Raw genomic sequence first — 25,655 nt, 5'->3', positions numbered from 1 at the left:
TCCTTCCTTCCTTCCTTCCTTCCTTCCTTCCTTCCTTCCTTCCTTCCGATACTCACCTGGCCAGCTAAAACCAACCAACAGATGTCAAGTAGCTTATGTGAGTTGAATGCTGCTGAGCTCCAGACCTACTGCTTAATTTTAACTGGAATAACAATTTGGTTGGTATAAAGTTCATTAAGAATTCTTACTTATACATTGTTATGGTATCTGTAGTTTTCAGTCAGCCGTTCTTTCCATCGAAAAGTTTGGTCTGTAGTTCTAAATTTTACCCAATAACCAGAATCTTCTTTGTAATTTCCAGTCCATTAGTTTTGAAGAGTAATGACAATTACAAGGAGCACCAGTAATGCCCTTGTTGTTCTCACACCATTTACTATTTTTGCTTGAAGTACTTTCTCACAAAGCTGTGTAAATACCGAAATATTTACATTTAATTTTCCTAAGCAAGGTTTTAGTATCTCTCTGTCTGAAAGTGTAAGCCCTAGTGCAAACTTCCAGCATTCATTATTGTTAATTTAAAATCCGATGTTGTTTTGTAGTTGAACACATTTTCCATGGTGGGGATCCACAGAACATTTATAATGTAGGCCAAGTTGTCAGCAAGGTGCCCCACCGCAGTGACCAGGCATGTGATCTAGGCAGAGAGTGCCATTTATGCAGTGTAAGTGTAAGGCAGATGAGGACAGGCAACCACCAACCCTGATGCTCTGGGAGCACTCCAAGGACAGCTTCATTTGTGCAGCTACGCTAGAATTACCTTAACAATAGCGTATTCACTATTGATAACCACAGAGTGACAATATAAAGATGAAAGCATTGCCCTGTAGGAGCTGGTAAGGACAAATCAAGCTGGTGTATCTGGCACTATTAGGACCTACTGGCACATCTGCCTGTGTAGCAGAGCTACATATCAGTAGCTCCAGCGGGGGATGAACTTCTACGCAACAGCCAGTCTGGACTTCTCTAATAAACAGAAGTTTCATCACAGTAATGAGACATCATCAAAAGAGGTGTTCTGCAAAGCAGAATGTAAGCTTGAATGCATTTACAAAGCCTTGTCTCCCCCCTCAAATCCTGAAACAGGCAGTCCTCTGTCAGAATGCACTCAGACTCATACCTGGTTTTCTGTCAGATCCCTAGCAACTTTCAAAACCCTACTGTGCAAGAGCAGAGCAGGCAATAAACTGCCTGGAGGGAAGTATGAAAGCTACAAGAACTTCATCTGTTGATGCTCAGTCCAGCTCCAGCTTCTCCAACTGTGATAAGGAAAATTCAAGTTGAAACCCAAGGCAAAAAGTTCTAATTCAGGCAAACTAGCTTAATTTTGCTTTGCAGATTTTTTAGAGATTATTTAGATTATAGAGATTATTTTTTAGAGATTATAAAGCAGAGATTATAAAACTACAAACATAACAGAAACAAACTAAATGAATTATTTGTTTAGAATAACAATCTACTTAACACTTACATAACTATATTCTATCTTTCCCTTTATCTTACATGCAAAAACAAAACAAAACAAAAAAACCAACATACTGTTATCTTTGTTATATCAAGGTATGCCTAATATTCCTGTTAGGGCTTAATTTACTTGACATTTCCCATAGTTTTACTATAATTAAATCATTTTTAATTTTACTAAATTTTAACCTTTTTAGCTGAAATCTTTCAGTCTGGTTCTTTGCCTCAGGACACAATTTTATGTGAAGTGTCAACCAAAAGAATACATCTAATGTGGCTGGGTAACATTTATATATTTTTGTATTGTTAATTGACTTTGACAATACTTATTCTAAGAAGAATTGATGCCTTGAAACAGCAGGTAGGAATCATGAACCAGTGGAACTGAAGGGAGAGCAGGAGCTACTACATCAGATAAGAGCTGGAGAAAGATGAGGTGCCGGATGTCAGGTAGGTGAAGGGCTAACAACCAAGTGAGAACATATGTACAAATAAATATGGATTGAAGGTAGGAGAGATCAAACATTGCAACTGGTGGTTGCTGGTGGAGAATTGCTGGGATAGTGTCAGATGAAAGACAATTAAGCCTGCATGGGGAGCCAGCTTGGGGACAGTGAAAGCTGAACTCTTTCCCAAGTCCAAGGCAAGGAAGATGTTATGTAAGCTGGAAGATGAAGGATAGAATGAAAAAGATGGAAGGGATGGGATAACTCGATTTTGGTGAGGAGGAGAACGACGGCCCTGTGTTTATCCCCCTAAAAGACTCTGTAAACTACTTCAGTGCTGCTGCTATCTGTCACTCTGCCAGAAAGAGATGGGTCTTTCAGCTTTGAATTTTCTTTTCCTTCTACTGAAACAGATATAGGAAATTACAAAAGCACATAGAATGTTTAGGTCTTAGTCTCTTTTTCTAAGCTTAAAAAAACACTAAATCTAAATAAAAGCATTATGATTGAGGAGTGATATGTGGTGAATTTAGGATATATCAGTATTAAGGCAGTTCATGCCTGTGTAATCAGTGTGGCCTGTAAGTATATGTTATGTTATAATCTTTATCTGTAGAGTTAAATTTATCTATCTATCTATCTATCCATCTGTCTGTCTGTCTGTCTGTCTATCTGTCTCTTCAAAGAACAGCAGCTCTTTTTATTCATTAGATGAAAAAGTCCTCTCCCAGGTTGAATCAAGATGTCCAGGTAACAAAATCTCCTGTCACTAATTAGTCCACATCAGTCCTATCGTAAAACTAAGAGTGTTCACTTGAGTATGGTATGGGACACTATCAAGTACATTATTTATGCATGAAAAAAGAATTATGAGAATAGTTGGAGTGTTTCAAACACTGGCACACTGGTATATTTCTAAGAAGGAAGAAGCTTGTTTGAACTTTTTCTTAGAACAGGTAACTTGTTCATTAGTACCAGTGAAAATTCTTTCCCACACCAAGAACATAGAAAGGTTATTGTGCCACTGTTTTTCAGGCAGCAGAACTAAATGGGGCTGAAATATTGATAACTGAAAATTTTCGAATGTGGGAAGTATAAGGAGAGTTTCATGGAAAAGGAGAATTTCAGAAAATGAGAGACTCTGGAAAGGGTTCATGGCATGAGCTAACACAAAACAAAAAGTTTCCAGTAGGTAAATGGCAGTAGTTAGAAACTGATTCTGCAGTATTATTCATCACTTCTGGAAGTAAAAAAAGCACGATTTCTACTGAGCCTTGTGATCATTCACAATTGACCAATTTTGGGGCATTATGGCAGTGGAAGTTATGATTATGAAGTATAATGAGCTGGACTTTGAGAAATTGCACGTATCAAACTCCCCATGCAATTGTTAATCCATTAGTTTTCCCAAAGGTTAAGGAATTGCAGATATGTTTTTATATTTGTCACTTCTCAATAGGATCTTATTTTACTGGCATTCTTCCTGACATGAGTGGAGATTTACGCAGTCAGTTTGTATGGATTCCAGGAGGGAAGGGTAAACTACCTCAAAATTGCAGTTTAACCTAGAACATAGAACAAACAGCATGGACAGGTCAGGTGAAATCACAGGAAATATGTTAGCTAACCTTGTTTTTACTCTGTCTTGTGGGAAAGACTGGAAATTACACATTCCTCTTTTTTCATTATCCCTATGTTTCACAAAAAAATGTTATCAACAAGGCAGAAACCAAATAATCTGCATACATACCCACAAGGTTCTATTATCATGAGCTGAAAGGTCTGTTCCTATAGCTCACACTGATGGAGTTAAAACAATACAGCCCCCTTTCTATTTCACAGTAATTAAAATGTTAATTTGCTAAGAAGTTTTGCTACTTTTCTTAAAAGCCCTAAACTTCAACATGTAAATATCGGATTTTGAAAACCAGCAGCCTCACAGTGGGGTATAAAATCTGTGAGCCAGGATAATGCCTTTAAAACATTCAGAAGCAACAACAAAATACTTTTAATTTTTTTTTTTTTTTTTTTTTTTGGACATGCCAGAAGGAGTTAACTGTGATTAATTGCTTTTTACTTCAGCTTATTTCATGATTAAGATTTCTGAGTCAAGGAATTGTCAATATAAAACAATATATCAAAGTTTAAATATCAGTAATAAAACAGTACAGGAAGATTTTCTGTGACTACTTAGAACTGAAAGCATTTTATTGAAAAAGGCCGTGTTTTATTTGGCAGCGTTCCATGACCTCCTACTGTTGACAAAACTAGCAGCAATTCCTATTTGAAATGTACCAGAAGATGATCCTGCTCAGCAGAAGCTGCTGCTTTAGAGCATTTACAGGATTTATCTCTAAATTAATATTTTCATCGAACACGCTCACTATACACCTTACATAATCTTTAAATTATAGGAAAACGCTAGAAGGGTGTTCTGAGAGTCGGCTGCTGAAGTAATGCTGGAGATTTATGGCTCTCTGAAGTCGACATTTGTAACTGACCTACAGCGCACCAGGGCTGCTATTTCCCTTTCCTGGTTCATGATAAGTGCAGCTGTCTCCAAATAAGCCTCCAGAGCCCATTAATGCCCAGTTCATTCCCATATGGTAAATATGCACATCTCTAGCTTCACTTTTTAATGCTCTGTTGCTGTTAAGTTGAATAGAAAATTAGGTTTCCTGTATTTTCCTCCTTTAAAAATAAATTTCTCAAGCACCAAGGTAGTGACGACTTTAAAGACTCCTGCTCATACAATTGTGTTTCTGTTTAAATAGGTATTAAAGAAACAAGCAGCTAGTTACACAAAAGACTGCTAAACTGTATTCTCTTGTGTGATGGATTTTTTTTAGTGTGGTTCCCTAGCTTCCTCGCATTTGTTGTGTGAAGCATACAAAAGATACAACTAATTAACAAAATCATTTGCAGGATGATATGAAGGTAAATATTAAAAGGAAAGAGAATGCACACTTTTTCAAATGTCAAAAAACCCAGTGCATTTGTCATCGCTTTGCCTCAATTTGTTTTTCATTAATAAAATACACATTGTTTTCCATTTGGAAAATTTAGCAGTGGCAACACATTAAGCACAAAGCTCTGTCTCTTTGGAGATGAAGTCTTTGTTTAAGCCTCAGCGATGCATTTTTTTGTGCCATTGTCTAATCTGTCAGATTGGATGAGTGTGTGTATTTAGGGGTGCAGAGATGTGCGGCCACACCTGCTGTGCAAAGCTGCAAACTCACAACTCTCCCGACCAGTACAATGTGTTGCACTCAGAGCTCCTTTGTTGTGATGGAACTGCTGGTGGCTGCATGGCTGAAGTGTCACAAGTGTCAGGCCTCATTACGGTCACAATAAGCACTCCAAAACAACCTCTTATTTTGGCCATTTAACATTGAGGGGTGGGAAATTAAAGGCTAGATAGGTTCTGTGATGACTGCCTGTTCACCAGGTTGTGATATGAAAACAAAAATTAAAAAGGTCTGATAACTGAGTAAAGCCTGTTGTTCAGACTGAATTCCTTCACCTGAAGCACTGTTTTATAAATGACACCATGAACACTGTGCAAACAGGTGATGAGTCATTTAGATGGCATGTTAGCAAGTTATCAATTTATTTTATGGAATTACTTACGCAGAGTTATAGGATGTGCAATATTTAACAAGACAAAATAATTTCTTAAGTTTATGTTTTCACTCCTTTTTTTACCACGTTGGTATATTTTCAGTGATCCACATACAAAAGAGGTGGGTTTAGATTTCAGTGTATATGTTCCGGGAGTATTTGGATTCCAGGGTTTGTATCAGCTGACTACAGAGACAACAGTTTTGAACCCTGGTGAATATTATTTCTGAATTCTTAATTGATAAGTAGAGCTAAAACCTGCACATTTGGTTTGAAGCACATCTATCTGTTAGTTATACTGTCTCCCAGCCATGTGTTGATTTTTACACTTAATTGGTGAAATACTTTTTCAGTAGGAAGCTGGAAGTACATGAAGAATACAGATATATCAATTCATGCCAATAATTCAAATACTTGAAGGGTTTTGTATTTTATTTGCCTATATAGGACATGCTGAATCTTATGAACACGTTTTCTCTCTATAAATCATACCTCTGACTTTTATTTTTCTTCAAAAATTTCCTTTTCAAATATATGGCTTTGTAGTTTCGGAGACATTTTCACCACAGTCAAGATATGGGTGATCATCACTAATTAAAGATTACAGCTGATGATCTTTATAAAATTATGCTTAAATAAAACCTACATCTGTTGTCACTCATAATACAATACAGTCCACTGTAGGGTTAATCGATTCTAATCTAGATGGGTCTTTTTAGGGACCTTAGACCTATATGGCCTCATTAATTCAGATGGTACGTGACAGTTCAGAGGTTTCTCGAACCACCCATAGCCTGTATAAACAGACTCCTGTGCCAGCATGGGATGCACACTGTTATCAGATTAGAAATTCTGTCTTCCACCTGAAGTGATAAGGCAGCAAAACTAAAATGCGTGGACTCTGTTTTCTTCATGAACTGAAGGTAATCACACGCAGTATGATGCTCCTACAGCACAATTAAGTGCAGTAACAGTTGTGGGATCACCCATATACATGCTTCAGTGTCATCAGTAACATAACAGCCACCGTGAAAACATGGAAAGGAATATAACTATTATGAAAATTGAAGAGAAAAATATCAGAACTTAAAAACAGTGTAGTAGTTCAGATACCCAAATAGTTTAAATGTTGCCCATTTCAGTTGTCTTATAAAATGCTCATAAAGAATTGCTGCACTACACAGGCAATATGTGCTGCCTTTTTCCCTCTCTCCACAATCTTTTAGCACTTGCCATTTGCCTGAGGTCCAGTCCTCCTCTTTTAGTGACCTCTCTCTTTCTCATCCCCAACCAGAGATATATCTCAGCTTTTCACAGCAGGTGTGATACCCTCCATAAGGGTGTTACAGCACTTTGAAGAACAACTGTACCCTGTCACAGAGATAGCAAAATGAGTTACCAGGTGCTAACACTGCTAGCTCCTCTCCAGCTAGAGCAGAAATACGAACCTCAAACTGTACAATTCAGAAAACTCTGGCACTCAGTCAGACAAATTTTCTCAGGCTTCGTAGTTATGCTCTATGTCAAAAATCTGACAGATTCCAGAAAAGAAAAGGAATATGCATTTCAGGTGGACAGTTTGCTCTCCCACATGCTGATGTGGGGAGAAGGCAGCATGTGCTGGGTGAATGATACCACCCATAAACTTTGCACAGCCAGCTAAGCCATGCACAAAAACACCTCCAGAGAACATCTTTTAAAAGCACAGCTCCTGTAACCTGCCATTTTAAGGATAAATGAATTCTTGTAGGACAGCCAGTAGCAAATTTTCCTTGTCACAGCCCTCAAGAAAGTTTTGTTTTAACTCATTGAAATAGAAGAACTCTGTGATAAAGATGAATTAAAATCACACCTTTTGTCTGCCTTAACATCTGAAGACCCATGCCCTCAAGCTCCTGAACTGTTATGAACTCAATTACAAGTAGCTCTGAAGCTATCTTGCACTCTGCTTTGATGAGATAAATGTAACAAACTTTTACTAAAATAAATATAGCACCTTAACCAAATGGAGTTAAAGGCCATAGAAAGTCCATGAACACCCGTGAAATCACTAAATTCGGTTGTGATCTGATCCTTGAAGTTGGGCTGCTCTATTTGGAATTATACATAGAAATCAATTATGTAATTAGATTGGTTAAAATGGATGGAAAGTACATAGCAAAAGGGAGAGCTAAGTCTGTGCTGAACACTGAAAACTCCCAAATTTTCCATTTAGGATGCAGAGAAACCTACAAAGGAGAACACTGGGAACCTGTAGGGGACGTACATGAAAGCTGAGGAGGGACTTTTTGTCAGGGCATATAGTGACAGTATGAGAAGAAATAGCTTTAAACTGGAAAAGAGTAGATTTAAACTAGATGTTAGGAAGAAATTCTTTTCTATGAGGGTGGTGAGACAATGGAAGTGGTTGCCCAGAGAAACTCTGGATGCTCCATCCCTGGAAGCATTCAAGGCCAGGCTGGGTGGGGCTTTGAGCAACCTGGTCCAGTGGGAGTTGTCCCTGTCTAAAGTGGGGGAGTGCGCACTTTTATCATAATTTTATTTCCCAACTTCCATGACTTGTTTGCATCAATGGGCTCACCTATTTTAAACCTTCTGAACATACTATGTTGTACATGAGAGATTCATAAAATGGTTGGTTCCTTTAGCATGAAATTCATGAAAACCTACTGTGAATAAATGATCCCTAAAAAAAAAAAAGAAAATGTGTTATTACTTTTATGGAAAATATCAACAGTTTCTAAAGACTATTGTCAAAAATATATCTAGATCTTCTGGTAAGAATCAATATTCTGACTTACATTTTTATGTGCCAGATTAGTCTTTATATTTGTTTTGATAGAAAAGCAGGCAACAGCCTATTTCATGGACAATAAATTCAAGATAGTAATGAGGAGATAGTATTGCCTCAGCTAACTGCACACAGATTGGAGGGTCACATATTTGACATAGATCTAGTATGTCCCTTAATGAATCTATATACTTGATTAGAGTTACTGTCTTTCATAGCACTACGTAGCTTCATATCGAAAACGAGCACTTTTTTAATGAGGTTAGGAGAGTCATTCTGTTTTAGAAGAAAATAACCTTTAGAAAATTTCAAAAATGTTCTAGATTTCTTGTGAATTACTTCCTGTGCAAAATGCTCAGAGGGATTCTTCTGTCCTGATTTCAGAGATAAACAATGTTATATGAAAATCCTCTGTGAAATAAAATGTGCCATATTATATTAAAATGTATATGTAATTTCACCTTGAAATTTTCATTTTTTGCTTCTCAGAGATTTTTCCTTTTTCACTCCCTAATCTTCTCTATTATTACCACTACGCAATTTTTAATCTACAGTGCCTCCGTTATGTGAATATCTCAACTCCTCTTTCTCTCATCTTGATTTCATACCCTACTTGTCAGTTTTCCTTCTCAGGATCTTTTTCTTCCCAATACGTCTCCATTTTCCGACTCCTCTTTTTTACTACTGCTTTCCTGTTGTCTGTTGCTTATTCAGTAAATCTAATTTTCCATCAGGAAATGTAACTCTCATCCTTCCTATTAGCTTTTATAGAAATTTGCATTAAATAGAATTCAATTCAACAGCACAACTAAGTCCAATCCATTCAGAGGGTGGAGATTTGGCTCCACAAAGATCAATAGCAGATCTTTTCTTGGGTCAGGACTTCATCTTAGAAAAGTAGGTAGCATCATCAACAATTTCAACCTAGAAAATAATATGGGGATAATAATTCAGAAAAATGCATTCCCATTTCTAATTTAGAAGATCACAAATGACTCATGCCGTATTCCAAGTCATTTCCCAATAAAACTGCATGAATAGCAATCCATGCATGTCACATATGGAATCCGCATAAAATAAGAATAATAAGGTGCAATTGGTAATTCTTTACAGGGGAGCCATCCAGGATGTAAAGAGCAATTTCCAGCTGAGACAAGCTTAGCTTGGCTAGGAAGATAAACCTGTTCTGGCTCAATCTACTAAAGCTGCTGTCTGTGCAAGAAGCAGGGTCCATTTTGAGCTTTAGCTGTTGCAGCACGCAGAGCACACACAGGATGTATAGGATATAGCACATGTGCAGAGTTTGGGATAAAAAGACAATTACACTGTCTAAACTCAGATTACAGCAGAGATGTTTGGGCCCCAAATTCCATCTGTCTTTTAACAGCCACCATATAGATTAAAACCAAATATCAAAGGAGTGTAGACAGAACGCAGTTCCCTTGGTGCTATCTAACCTAATTCCCTGGGAAAATATAAATTTATACATCTTGGGATAAGTAGCTCTTTTGCCATGTAGATCATTTTGTCACTGATCCTGATGGGTAGATGTCTGAGAATTAACTTCTTTACCTTAAGACCAATGGAGCAAGAATTCTTCTGTGCTTTACTTTTGCTCTATGTCTTGGGTGAAGAGAAAGATTTGCTCTGCCATTGCACACTGTTGGAGCTCTACTCTGGCTAGCTCTGTGAACATGAACTATTGGAAAAAATATTTATTTATCTTTGTATCACCTTGGTAATATGGTAAGGACAAGTGTTTGTCTTTCATTAGTATATATTGCCCTGCTCTACCTCCCTCTTAAAACTTTACAGCATTATGCTATGTTACTGATAGAATGTATATATGTTTTAATTCCAGATTACTTTGAATCTTTTAATTTATTTATTTATTTATTTGTTTGTTTATTTATTTATTTGGCTTTTCTTCATGCTTTTCTGCAAGATATCCCTGTAAAAACCACTGTCATAAAATAGCTGGCATAAGCTATACCCCTTGTCAATCTGTCTTTCAGATGCAGGGATGGTGTTTTTCCTGGTATTTGATTACATAGTTCTTTCACGTACAGAGTGATGGCTCTTGTTTCATTTGCCACCAGGGCTTCTATTTTAGGTCAGGATAACAGAAATACTGCAAAAGGAGTAAGTAACAACATCAAAGTAGAATACTCCAAAATTCATATATAACACAAATATACATATGTATACATAGATAACATAGGCACATTCTGGACTCTGGATTTAAAACAGAAGGCTGAACACTGATTTCAAAACTGTATTGTTCTTACATATAACTACTGGACCAGAAAATGAACAAAAATGAACTTTTCAGCAAGCAGCCAGCTACAGAATCACAGAATCACAGAATTGTAGGGGTTGGAAGGGACCTCCAGAGATCATCGAGTCCAACCCCCCTGCCAAAGCAGGTTCCCTACAGTAGGTCGCACAGGTAGGCATCCAGGCAGGTCTTGAACATCTCCAGAGAAGGAGACTCCATCACCTCCCTGGGCAGCCTGTTCCAGTGCTCCGTCACCTCACTGTAAAGAAGTTCTTGCGCATGTTTGTGCAGAACTTCCTATGCTGCAGTTTCCAGCCGTTTCCCCTTGTCCTGTCTCCACTCACCACTGAAAAGAGTCCGGCCTCGCCATTCTGCCCCCCACACCTTAGATATTTATAGACCTGGATCAGGTCCCCTCTCAGTCTCCTTTTCTCAAGGCTGAACATACCCAGTTCACTCAGCCTTTCTTCATAGGGGAGATGCTCCAGGCCCTTCACCATCTTTGTGGCCCTCCGCTGGACTCTTTCCAAGAGATCCCTGTCTTTTTTGTACTGGGGAGCCCAGAACTGGACGCAGTACTCCAGATGAAGTCTTACCAGGGCAGAGTAGAGGGGGAGGATTACCTCCCTCGACCTGCTGGCCACGCTCTTTTTAATGCACCCCAGTAAGCCATTGGCCTTTTTGGCCACAAGGGCACACTGCTGGCTCATGGCGAGCAGCCCTTTCTATGTTTGATCAAAGTTTAACTTTTGAAACACCATTCACATTTCATCAACTTCTTTACAAAGATGGAATTCTCAAAACACAGGCTTTTTGGATACATGGGCTATTCCATCATCTACTATTCAACAACGGGATGAGCTGTGCAAAATTGAAAACAAGATTTTTAAGAAGTGATATTATCATTTTGGAGCCAAGAGCAACACTGAATGCTGGCCTAACCTGTTTCTTCAGATGTAATTTTTCTGACGCATGCCAACCATAATCTCCCTTTTCTTATTATTTCTAACAAAACCTCATTGTGCAAAACTAACTCCAATGGAGATTAACCGATTTACAATCACAGAATCATTTCCACTATCTCTTTTCATTTATCACGTAATTTGTAGAACATGACACAGGTAAAAATTCTGTTGCCTGCCTTGAAGAAGTGAACATTTCTATTACCCATACCACAAAACAGGAGGGAAATTTTTAATGTAACAGTAAAGTTACATTTTCTACCAGCTCTTCACTATTGTAAATTCTTGTGTTCGATATCCTGCATTTTTTTCCTCCAAGAGAATAAAGAATTACTCTGTGAGTGATAGTAATCTATTTTTCTCTCCTAGCAGGGATACATTAACCAGGAAGAACTCTGCACACGTTTATATCTCTTCGTGTAGAAAAGACAAGCAGACATACCCCCATTAAAATATATCAATGAAAAATAACTTCTTCCTTTAAATTAACTAATATCTACGTTTAATGAAGCTCAGTTTATAGTGATTTTCTGGATGAAGTGCTCTCCTTTCAGTCTAATTATGTGCACAGCTTTCAGACAACAAGGAGTGTCTTTAACATTAGATAAGAACCTAGGCTTTTATCTCAATCAATAGTCTTTAGCCTTTGAACTCATGTCAGAGGAAGACCAGTCTGTCACATTCATTTCTACCTGACCTCTTTCTTCTTAATGCATACTGTCATTTACAGAAGAAAAAACACACAGATATACAGTACATAAACAAGTAAACAATTTGGGGCATTTTGGGTATGAGGGGGATGGGATCCTTTATGGCTGTAAAAATGTGTGACTGTAATGATGATGTTAAAATTTTCTTGTTTCCTTTCACTGGGCTTTGTGTATCTCAAAGGAGCCCCATATGGTGCTCTTTGTCCGTGTCATTACCTCGTTACAGCCGCTGTCTGCCAGCCAAAGGTAGAACGCTGCAGCTGTAGACAGCGATACAACTGGAATTGTCTAAGGTCAACAGTGCCGTAATTACTTTAAAATGTCAGCGTACAATAAAATACAACAGTTCATCTGGCAGAAAGCAAATTAGCTTTGACCATAGCGTAATTACCCTTTTCTCAGCACCATTAGAAGAGATCAAATCTCCACATTCAGTGTTTGAGGAAAGGCCATCAGAGTACACTCTACCTGACAAGGATGCACATTTGCCATTTTGAGATGTAATTAATTGTCCCTATAATAGAAATTTTTATATTTGACTCTGGAATTGAAATGTGTAATAACCTGGCTTCTTCATATTTAACCATTTCCACTCTGAATAGATATGCATTGCAAAGTGAAACTAGATGATATCAACATAATGAAAATGTGTTAACCACTCAGTCAGTCAGTAAAAAACTGAAGCAAAATTATTTTTATCAATTAGCTTAAGCATAATTGGCTAGTCTCTGATTTCACCAATGTAGATGAATCTGGAATAACTTCACTGAAAAAAAAGATAAAACTCAGGGATTGCATAGGCTGCAGCGACTTTGAAGTTCAGTTCATAACATTATGTGGGCTATAAAGAGTTTATCCAAAGGAGAAAATAAAGAATCCAAAAGATATGTGCACTCCCTCCCCCCAAATGAATATATATATATTTATATATTTTCCAAACAACTTCTCCAAATTTCTACATTCAATCACATACTGATAGCTTAAACCAAAGCCTAAGTACTATTATAGGCCAACTTCAGCTCCTGATTCTCACCTGAATTTCTGCCACAGTCTCTTGTGATGCAGATTTTCTCATCAAAGGTGCCAGGATTAATGCCTTACATTGAACCAGCTACTTTTTCTAGGAGTCTTATTAACAGCATCTTCACCAGTGTTGCAGCAGTCTAGCTAAATGAAGAACAAAGGGTGAGAAGCAGACCAATGACTACTGTTGCTGTAGGGCAAAGCAAGGTGCCTTGCATGCATGTTCAGTTTCATTACTCTTTAAGGGTGCTGAAGAAGCTCTAAGCTGATTGAAAATGGCTTACAATGTCTGAGCATTATACCACTATATATCTGAATGTGGATCCACATGAAATAGCTATTTCGTATCAGAAGTCCCATACTGAGTATTTAGGGAATTCCACCAAACTGAATTCATTTATACTTGTTGTGCGGTGAGTTTTATTTATGTTCACCGAATTTAAAATTGGAGCATGTGCTTGTGACTCTAGAACTGAAATATGGAAGGCTAGATTAAGATAAAGAAGCTCTGAACATATTTGGTAAGAAAAAGAAAGGATGTCGTAAGACACGCCAGAAACATGGCAAAACTTTTTTTTTCAAATACTTCTTTTGTAGTCATATATATTTAGATACATTCTTGGAATGCAATACAGCAAATAACCCCTGAAAACTGAAAAATATCTAGGCCTACTTATTAATTCTCAAAACATTATCAGGTTCTAACTGGCTCCTCTCCCTGCAGTGTTTGCCCTATCTCAAGTGTCACTTACAAGTCCTTGGATTATTATTGCAGAGTGATAGTTATACACACAATATGAATGCAAACAAAGCATATTTCTACTGAAATGAATTCTCAGCAGTACTGGGCAGATAATCACAAACTGGCAAAAGCCCGAATGTTTGCTTTGTTAAAAAAAAAAAGAAGGAAAAAAAGAAAGACATGGAAAAAAAAGGAAAATAAAAATAAAATTGAATGAAAGAAAAAACAAAAAACAAAAAACAACACCAAGACCCAAAATACCCCCAACCAAAAAAAAAAACTGGGGGGAAGAAACTCAGCTCTCTATGGCTTTGCCTGCTTTGTGCCCACAGCTAGAGCAAATGTGTCTCACTGCAAGTGGCTGTACATGTTTGAGGATGCTACTGAAGATCTAATTCAGCTTTCCACATCATTGGATCTGAAGCTCAATCTTACTCATGTACTCATCAGTACTTGCACTTAGAATGAAAAGTTAATGGAAACTCAGTGCACTCAAGTGGGAGTGAGAAAGGAAACACGAAAATAAATAGAGCCCAATCACACAAACTAGGTTAGAATAGATCTCAGCCCTTTATTTGATTTTGAAAGTTTGTGTAGCAAAGGATATAAAAATAGAGTTAAAAAATGTTGAATCCTATGGAATAAATAACAAAACGACTATGAGTCAAATAACTTATTGTGATAGAAATATCCAATAAAATAATGATAATAAAAGATATAGAAGATAACAAAAGGTAAGAAGTGAATATACTGCATGTAAGATACAAGGTTTCCATTATGAAAGACAAATTTAGTACCATGTGTATATATAATATCATGTGATTTTTTTTACTGATTGCCACTGTCTGACCTGCATTTGTCTTCAGGAACACAGATGGCCAGAACAGCCAGAAGATACAAAATATGCCAAGTATGTCAGCAGTGCCATCCCTGACCTCAAGAAACGTGATTGAAAAAATCCAGTTGGGATCATGCATCAACCAAATGAAGATGTATTGAATCTGGTTTTTATTTCATATATGCATAACACTGTAATAAAGTCTGTTTAAATCCAGTACATTCAATTGTAAACTCATTGAAAATGAATTCCAAACACTTGAAAATATGAGCTTGGGCCACATTGAAATAAGGCAGAACTCAGGGTCAAAATCTAGCCTTACTGAGAAGCATCATGGTTAGCAAAGTTATTTTCTTTTTACAGCAACATTCATAGACTTTCCTTAATCAACTCTCAAAACTTGTTTATGTTTTATATGAGAAAAAAACTTGTTTGCATGATTTTAACCCTTATAGATTGTCCATGGAGTAGTAGAGCATTTGTTTAATTCTCTGCCATCATATACTGTCATGGGACCTTGTAAGGGAGATACTGATAACTTTACAGCTGTAGAGCAGTGCATTCAAAATTCCTTCTCATGATTAAAAAGAATCTATAGATTCAACCTATTTTAAAAAGAATCTATAGAATCTATCTAGATTCTATATAATATCCTATCTATAGATATATCTATATATACATATAGATATACAGACAGAAGAACAAAATCCTGGGAAAAATGTGTTCAGGTCCCATCAAATCATGTGATGATATCCATGCTACCTTTCTCTTCTTTGGTTTTCTGAATGCCTGCTATACCACATAGTATCTTCCTATGAATTAGTTGCATGGTTTTGCATTTGACGGTTCTTTTCTGAAGGAAAAATGTCCATTAGATCCGTTTTCCCATCATCTTATCCAAGGTGTCTTTCCTAGGTAATGGCCTTACTACCTATTACCTATAAACTACGATTGGTAGTTCATTCAGGTAGCCAAATGAAGACTAGGCTTTTCCACACTCTAATCCTAGACAAAAACCTTAACACTTTCTGCCTTTAAAAAGGATTTATAGAAATAAAAAGTTTAAGATGTGCATATTCCTCTGTACCCAACACTAGAACCAACCTAGCAAATGATGATCCAACTCTACCCGGTTTATACTGAATGATCAAATAAAGATTCAGAATCTCAAACTGCTGTCACAAAATATTGTAGAAAAGGAGGAAAAAGTAAACACTGAAGTTTTTCTTTTTTTTTTCTGGCTGACTCAAATGATTCTGATTCAAACTCTATTTTCATAGTTTGCCAGAAAGGAAAGAACATTTTAAAGGCTGACACATACTTATGTACAGTGCAAGCATCTCCTGATACACACTATCACTGGCCACACCAGACATTAAATATTCTCTATTTTCTAATAAAGAGATAGATATATAACAGCTGAAAACAAAATATGACATGCAATTTCATAATGTTCAATACAGTGCTCACTCTGCATTCATAATAGCACTTTGGTTACATAAACTCTGTAAGTTTCCAGAGAAATCCTGTCACATACAACATTAAACATTATTTACATTTAATTAGGCAAAATCAAATCCTGCAAGTTAGTTCATTAGATTTCTCCAAGGCCAGTTGTTTATGCAAGCACTGAATCATTAGTATGCAGATGCTTCCATAATTATAAGGCTGTCAGATAAGAAACCTGCTGCCTCGGACAGATAAAGAAACTTAGAGATAGTCAAAGATATAAACCCTGATTCAGCTCTACGGTGTTTAGAAAAATGTAGCCTGAAAATGCAGAATCACACATAGATGTAAGCTGCACATGAATGAATTACCAACATTAATGGTACTTAGATTAAACAAAGAAACAAAGAAACAAACAAGCAAACAAAAGGATCTTTATTTTGAAAGCAGCATCTCTGAAAGACATGATGAAATTCAAGACAGGGCCAATATGTTCTTACAATTATTTTTTATCATACCTGAATACTTCCCACAGCTACCACATATGCATGATGTGGTCCACATTGGACTCCAATACTCTAACTTGGTAAAGTTTTCTCCAAAGGTACAAATTCATTTTTCTCCCATAGTTTACCATATGTTTCAAAATAGCAAAACATTACTGAGGACATAGAAGGGCAGAGACTAGAATTCTTTTATGGTTACATTATCTTCTACTGCTATGGATACACAGAATGAAAACACTCAGTTCTTGAGGCTGAAGCATCAGATTGACAGAAGGAAGGGAAATTCTGGCTCATTTGAAAATCCTTCTGGCTCAGAACAGGTGCTGACTTTGCTATTAAAACACCTTCCCTCACAGAAAAACTCTTCTGTTGCTCTTATTGTATAATCCAAATCACCTTCTCATGCATTCCTAACCTCTGCCACTACAATACTTTTTCAGACTAAGTAGCAAAAACATATCAGGTACCGTTTCAACCTTTCAGTGACAGAAAGGCATTCTGCTGAAATTCTGTTCTTTCAGTCTTATGTGATCATACTGCTATATTCATTAAATTGACAAAATCTGAGCTTTACATATGCATTCATTACCTAAAGCAACTCTCAGTTTTAGCAGTTTCAGCAGTTTCAGTGCTTCCTCATATTCTCACCAATGTACTAGATCAAGTTATGTTTGTATCTCGTGAATGATCTATTGGCCTTTTCCACATTTTATGCACAATGTGAGGGCTTCAATCAGGAAAATACTAGCTAAATCAATAGTTTTTTTCAATAGGTAATGGTCTTCAAAAATGTAGATTGGGTGCTGCTAGAGAAGGAACAGCATATAAAATAAAAATAATGTATGGTGGAAAATGATGTACCCTAATATACTATATTTGGTGTTGTGATGATGGCTCTTTAAGGTATGATTTAGAGGTAGGCAAAGAAGAGCTCAGGCAGAACGAGGTTATATTATGCAGAGAGACTGCAAGGATTAAAACTGGTTGGTTTAGCAGGGGACAGGAAAAACCTGACAAAGCAAAGTTACAAAAAAAGTAGACTAAGCTCTTCTATGAGAACAGAATAATGCTCACTGAAACTAGATAAAATTCAAAAGGAGTTATCTCATTAGGTGGTACACTGCCTATAGAACAAAATGACATTGAATATTATTAAGATTTATATGAACAACACTGGAAACTTATTTTTGGCTATGTTTGTGAATACCCACAGGTTAATAGTAGAGAAGAGATTAATAGAGAAAAGATTATACGTATATTTTACATCTGTATAGCTCGAGGTATTAATATAAATATCAATAAAAATACTGTTTGCTGTAGTGGTGGCAAGTGTTGATCAGCTGTTTAAGCAGCATGTGCTGCTTAAATCTTTCATAATTTTTTCCAGCAGTACAACACCCTCTCTGGTTGTGCCCTCCCACAACTGTATGTCCTTCCTTTCCAACTCTGTCTCTATTGATAATCAAGGAGTGTAACACTCATCAAATGCTCATTGCCCTTCAATTGTTAGGAAATTTTTCCTGTGTAGTAATTCTCATGCCTCCTCAGGCAAACTGTATGAAACACTGCAGGAGAAAGGATGGAGACTGAAATGAGAAACTCACCTAGATTATGCAGCAATTATTGTATGAATTTTTATTCATTAGCACATTTTCCCTTTTTTCCATAGCCCAGTCTCTTAAATGTACAATTTAAACTTGGTCACAGAAAGAGGCTAGTGATTAATAAATCATTAAGAGGCAGAAAGACTAGACAGATGATGCCATGGTCCCTAGACACATTCAAGGTGAGTTTGAAAGGAGTCATGGACAGCCTGATCTAGTAAGTTGCAACCCTGTCCAAGGCAGGGAATTGGAACTGAATGGGCTTTATTGCTCCTTCCAACCCAAACCATTCTATGATTCTAAGAATACTGAGAGCTTTAGTGGTGATAGCAGCTTAAAGTACATTAGAGATAGAAATATTGAAATCTCAGGATGTTAATATGTAGGAATTCACAACACCAGGCCATGGGAATGGGACCTGAGGAGATGAGGGTGGGATGTGAAGCTGTGAAAATGTTCATCTGAACATTTTCAGATGGCAGCACTGGATATATTATGTCTGGCAGGGCCGTTGGCAAGCCCCTAAACCTGTGGCGCATCCATAACTGTGCCATTAAGCAGAGTCATCTGCAATTGGGTGATGACCTGGCACATTCTCAGCAAATGTGTAGACAATACAAACCTGAGATGCTTGCAGTCCCCTCATAATCCTGCAAGTCTGTTGGTCTGCCTGCATATAGGAGAATCACAGCCATTCTGCAGGTGCATCACAAAGACCAATTGTGGGTTCAATCCTATTGAACATTCTCAAGAGTGATTTAGATGATGGAGCAGGGTGTACTCTAGCACGTCCACTGATGATCGCAAACTGGGAAGAGCAGCTGATGTAGCAGAAGGCTGTGTAGCCATGTAGGCTAGAGAAATGGTCTGATGAGAATCCCATGAATTTTAACAAGAGGAAGTGAAAGTCCAATTCATGGAGAGGAATAGCTAGAGGTACCAGGGAAAGTAGCGATCCTACCTGGAAAGCAGCTTTGCAGGTAAGACCCTGGGCCAGCAACATTCTTCAAAATACACTTGGAAATGGCTTTGGCAAGGAACATGGAGAATGGCTTCCAAAAGTACATTGGCCAGAAAAGGGAAATCCAAGAAGTACACCCCCAGCCCACTAGAAAAGTAAGACAGGAGAAAATGTGAAAACTGACAAGGAAATGGCTGTCATTTGAACACCTCCATGTTTTGACAGCTGAGGACATTTGCCAGGAGGTGCAGACACAGCCAGTGGAGACCCCTGATGAGCAGACATCTCCCATTTGTCTCTGTCCACTGGCTGGCATGGCCGTGTGGTACCCTGCCCACACACCTACTGCAGGGTCTGCATCCAGTGCTGTGCCAGGGCTGACTGCATACTCTGCCCTCAACCCATCACTGCCATCTGAGTCCAATACCAGGCTTCCCAGAGGATGCCTTAGCCCACTGATCCTGAGGGAAGTTCCAACAGACCAGAGAGCACAAGGAAAAAAACATCTTCCCACTGATCCTGGAGGATGTCACACCAATGCGTGTAGTGCTGTCCATCAAGGCTCCCCTGACAGCAAGTCCTCAGCCTACATTGATGGTGGGAGTGCAATGGATGCAGCTGGTTTAGGTCACTGAGGGTCATCAAGGATGATGAATGGCTGAGACGAGCCTGAGAGGAGCAGCCAGGCATTGAAGACCAAGTGTGACACTGCATCAGGCCTCAGTTCTGAGTGGGGGGACCAGCCTCACCTGGGGCCACCATAGGAATGGATGAGTGCAGTTCTAAGGGTGTCTTGGCCTCATGGCAAAATGGGTAACAGAAAATATCTCCTAAAACCCTGGCAGAAGAAAACACTCACCAACCACCCTGGAAACTGCAGCCTGAGAGCCAGGCTTTTCCTTCTGTTTGGCCATGGTGAGACCACACCAGCAGCTCTACCCAGTTCAGGGCTCCCCACTCCAAGATAGACCTGAGCATATTGGAAAGAGTCCAGAGACAGGCAGCTAAATTACTTGGAAGGTCTGGAGCTGGAGCATCTCACCCATGAGAAGAGAGCTGGGACTCTTCCTCCCAATAGAGAAGGCTCAGAGGCATCTTGTCAGCATCAATAACAAATCCTGAAAACGGTGGCAGAATAATTGCTTCTATTTCCTTTGTCAGGATGAAATGTAAACTTAACCTAGTATTCCACTGAAAAGAAAGGATAGGGAGGGGCTTTGGCACAGTGCTTGGGACCCCTGTGGATGCCATTGCCTCTTGGTCCTCCTCTGGAGCTACTTATCCTGCCCAGCAGCATATGTCCACGCAGCCTGATCTTGGGGGGTTTCAGGCCTTCTTCTGAGGCACCTTTCCCTCAGATCTACCTTGGATGGGAACTGGATGTGCTTTAAGGTCTTTTCCAAAACAGGCCATTATGTGAGTTTGTGACAGTGAAATCAAATGTGGTGGCTAAATAAACCCAAGTTTGTTCCAGGCACAGGAATCTTTGGAAATGCCTATACCACAAAACTTAACTCAGTGCATGATTGTTGTCTCATGGTTGCAATTGCAGTGTGGATACTCGTGGAAGATTCAAAAACTTGAGAGCTGAGGAGTGAAAATCCCCAAAGTCCTATGTACACAGCTCCACTGAAACACTAAAGAAGCTGACAGATACTTTTGATGAAAGTCTTCCAAACTTTCCATCCTTCAAAACTCCACACAACCTGCTTTTTTTCTCCCATTTTTTTTCTTTTAACTGAGTGAGCCTGTGTGCCGTGGGGAGTTCTCCAGCTTCCTCACTGCCCCCAAGCTCTCACAACTCTTACATAGCACAAGGGTAATGTGTCTTTAAAAGCAGCAATTAAAATAAGACCAGTGAATCTCTAATAGTAATAATAGATGTCAAGCACTACAAAGTCTCTGTGCTTACCCATCGACTTCTCTTATTACAAACCCACAAGTACTATTTTCATAAAAGCACCTTTCAAGTAATCTGCCTTATACTGAAATGTGACTGCTACTGTGTACTATTTTAAAAATGGCTTGACAGAATTGCTAATGTTCTCATTCCTTCAGGATATTTCCTAATACTTGTAGCCTTTTCATGTTTCTAATTAGGCCAGTAATGGTCCCTGAAGTTAAACCAATTAAAATTATTTACTGTGACACATAGTGTGGAGATAATTATCTGATATCTGAATCTAACTTCTGCTTACTTCGCAACATTACTTAATAGAAAACAGGAAAACTGATGCCCATGCTTTCATTTTACTTGTCTACCAAATGTGTTTGCCCTATAGCAAACTGTTTAAATTAAGCATTAAAATCTTTGTGGTGCTAATCAAAATGTTTAAAATCCACTCACACTTCCTTTATAGTTCTGAGAACCATATAAAACTCTTACACATTACCTTTTACATTATAGTTGCTGACCAATGTAGTATTATTACCACATTTTACATAGATAATGCAGCCTCTGCACTTTCTAAAGCCTTTTCCAATTTTTTTTGTTTGTTTCTGTTGCCAGCATGCATGCAGCAGAATAAAGACTTGAAATTTTTAATCTTATAAACAGAATACAGTTAAACTTTTTTCTTTTTTTCTTTTCTTTTCTTTTTTTTTTTTTTTATTTAAGCAAAGGTGTTTAGTCTACTCGTATGATTTTGATTATCCCATTTCCCTTAACTGAATTTTTCTGGGAAAAGGTGAAACTGATTTTCAGAGGCACTGAAGTCGATAATTTAGGCAAAGTTCACTTAGTAATTTAGTAATTTCAAAACCTTATTGGAGGAGGAAATACATGAAACAAAAGATACTATACAATAAGTTCAGGGGATATATAATATTTTTCATTAAAACATTAATACTTTAGTATTCCCCTCAGAAAAACATCAAAATGAAAGAAAGGAGAAAATCTACAACCCAAACTCTAAATTTGGAAACAATTTGGCCTGCATGTAAGGTGAAACTGATTGAAGTTTTCACAGAGAAACCTGAACCAGTAAAAGAATTTCTGTTTTTGCTTAAACCTCTCGAATGCAAATTGCAATAATCTAGAAAGGTGTTCAACAAACGATATAGGCTAGCCAAGACAACTTCCGCAAGATAGCACTCCCATAGCACAGACAGTGGGAGGATGCTGTATTTGTTTTGCCAAATTCTCTGAGCTTTGTGGCCAACCTGAAACATAGTTGAAGTGTTTATGGATTTGTCTATTTCAAATTTAAAGTTGCATTCATGCGCTTTACTCCTACCTGCAAATATATGTATATGAACTTTGTGTACAAGAAATTTGCTCTACTTATAGGCTGAGAAAATCAAGCCTGTAGAAACACATGCAAAATAGGCAGCAATACAACATGCTGCAGGAATGTGATAGGAGGCCAAGGGGAAGAACTTTTGGAGGATGAAGGTAGTTCAACATTTCATGCTCAGCTGGTCACTTTTTTTCTTCTTTGGAAGATTTTAGTTCATTAAGAATGTAGAAAAATATAAGGAAAATATCTTTAGAGCTATTGCCCCTTTCTCTCAGCATTCAAAATGCTAAAAGGTTTCAAAGCAATTATAATATTTAATGAATAAACATATTTCTGCATCACCATTATCAAATCCCTTCTACTTCCTTCAATTTTGCATACATCACAGTATTTAATTTACCATAAAGTTTCACTAAAATGAGTGAAGCAACTGCAGACATTGGTAGACATTGTTCTTATGCAGAGATGATTTCATGTTTTGGAAAATTTCTCAGTTCTGATAAAGGGGATGGAGTTAGCTTATGGACAGTAACTAGTGTTTACATCTTAATTTACTAAATATTTCTTTCACCCTCTTGTCATTGCTAACTAATTCAGATACTTACATTCTTTTATCTTAGTGATCATCAAAACTAATTAATTCTTGTCTGCTCATAGCGCTATTGAGAGCAAAGGAATGCACATTCCTGTCACGAAGGAGTTAAAAACTCCTCAGCCTTCACTCTGGAAGGTTTGCTGTTATGCCCTTTTAGACAATGACAAGCTGTTAAGTGTAAAACTAATTAACATTTCAAAATCTAGCGTTAATCAGTAGTACTCAAATTCATTGGGAACTCTGTTCTGCTGAGCTTTTCCAATTGTTCTTTTCATACCATAACTGCCAAATTATTTTGCGGCTTTTAACTGCTGTTTACCGCACTGAAAACACAGTGAAACATTAAAAGACTAAAGTTTTTACAGATACATCTGTGGTATATTTTTTAATACCTCCCCAAAAATCTGGTCTTTATTCAGTGTTCCCTCTCTCTCCTTCCCCCATCATTCTCTTGAGTGGCAGAGCTAATCGTCAATCGTTTTTATTGTTGTGTTAAATGTTGACTTATATTTAAAATAAGAACTGACTGTCATCTTAAATCTTGGACCATGCCCTACAAAAAGAATTCAGATGAAATCTGAAGTCCCCGCTACAGAAGACATATCAATATGATTCCCTTTATGTTAAAAAGTATACATATATATATTTTCTACAATCACAGTTTATATTTATGAAAGCAGAATGATCATAGAATCATAGAATCATGCAGGCTGGAAAAGGCCTTTAAGATCATCGAGTCCAACCATGACTTAACCATACTACCCTAACTCTAACAAACCTCTGCAAAATCATATCCCTGAGGACCACATCCAAACGGATTTTGGGATGGTGCCTCAATGCCTCAACCACCTCCCTGGGAAGCCCATTCCAGCTCTTAACAATACTTTCTGCAAAGAAGTTTTTCCTGATATCCAACTTAAACCTCTCCTGATGCAACTTGAAGCCAATTCCCCTCGTCCTGTCACCTGTCACCAGTGAGAAGCAATCACCTTTCAGATATTGGAAGAGAGCAATAAGATCTTCCCTGAGCCTTTTTCCCAGACTGAACAGCTCCAGTTCCTTCAGTTGCTTCTCATGGGTCATATTCTCCAAGCCCTTTGCAAGCCTTATCACCCTTCTTTGGACCTGCTCCTGCATTTCTATATTGAGGTGCCCAAAACTGAACACAGTACTCAAGGTGAGGCCTCACCAGTGCCAAGTACAGGGGCAGGATGACTTCCCTAGTCCTGCTCACCACACCATTCCTGACACAAGCCAGGACACCATTGGGCTTCTTGGCCACCTGGGCACACTGCTGGCTCATATTCCATCGACTGTCCATCAGTACAAGAAGTCCCTTTCCATCCGGCAGCTTTCCAGCCACTCTTCTCTGGGCCTGTAGGGTTGCCTGGGGTTGTTGTGACCAAAATGCAGGACCTGACACTTGGCCCTATTGAACTTATACAGTTAACCTTGGCCCATCAATCCAGTCTATCCAGGTCAGTCTGTAGTGCCTTTCTACCCTCAGGCAGATCAACACTCCCTTCCAACTTGGTGTCGCCTGCAAACCTACTGAGGCTGCACTCAATCTCCTTGACAAGATTGTTACTAAAGATGTTAAATAGAAGCAGTCCCAGACTGGCCATCAACTGGAATTCACTCCATTGACCACAAGTCTTTGGGTCCGAACAACCAGCCAGTGTTTCACCCAGCGGAGTGTATACGAGTGTACACCCATCCAAACTGTGGGCAGCCAGCTTCCCCACAAGAATACTGTGGGGGACAATGCCAAAGGCTTTACTGAAGTCCAGGCAGACCACATTGACAGCCGTACCTTCATCCACTAGGTGGGTCACCTTGTCATAGAATGAAATCAGGTTTGTCAAACAGGATCTACCATTTGTAAACCCATGCTGATTGGGCCTGCTCCCCTGTTTGACCTTTAATTGCTCCATGATGGCTCCCAAGATTATCCGTTCCATAACCTTCCCTGGCACCGAGGTGAGACTGATAGGTCTGTAGCTACCAGGATAACCTTTCCATCCCTTTTTGAAGATGGGCGTCACATTTGCCAGTCTCCAGTCCAGCAGGACATCCCCAGTTAGCCAGAACTGATGAAAAATGCTGGAGAGTGGCTTGGCAACTACATCCACCAACTCCCTCAGTGCTGTAGGTTGCAATCCATCTGGCCCCATGGGTCTGTGAGCATCCATCTTCTGGAGCAGGTCCAAAACCATCTTAATTTCACATTACATATAGTTCATAGAAACTGGGAGCAATTTTCTACTATAAAGAGGCTAAATTGCTCAGGCCTGCTGTTGAATACAAGCTCTAAGATGCATTTGGATATGTCCTAGGGTAGACCATGTCCAACCTGTGTCCTATATGCCTGTACTGCAGCTCACTCTCTTTTCCCATGCCATTTTGATGATGGCTCTTCCAAACCCTGA

At 38.4% G+C, this 25,655-nt stretch overlaps 1 long non-coding RNA gene across 1 annotated transcript in view; it reads left to right on the top strand.

The window, feature by feature from the left end:
- LOC122177191 overlaps positions 1-15,091 on the top strand; it is a 15,761-nt gene extending 670 nt beyond the window's left edge. The window contains exons 2-3 of the long non-coding RNA XR_006177973.1: positions 1,820-1,911; positions 14,901-15,091. This is a non-coding gene — a long non-coding RNA (uncharacterized LOC122177191). The remainder of the gene's footprint in view (positions 1-1,819; positions 1,912-14,900) is intronic.
- The last annotated feature ends 10,564 nt before the right edge of the window (positions 15,092-25,655 follow it).

The sequence above is a fragment of the Lagopus leucura genome, unplaced genomic scaffold, assembly GCF_019238085.1.
Source record: "Lagopus leucura isolate 7727_CA_CO unplaced genomic scaffold, USGS_WTPT01 Super-Scaffold_810, whole genome shotgun sequence".
NCBI classification, from domain to species: domain Eukaryota; kingdom Metazoa; phylum Chordata; class Aves; order Galliformes; family Phasianidae; genus Lagopus; species Lagopus leucura.
Note: the sequence above shows the minus strand (reverse complement) of the source record. Positions and strands in the feature narration are given on the sequence as shown.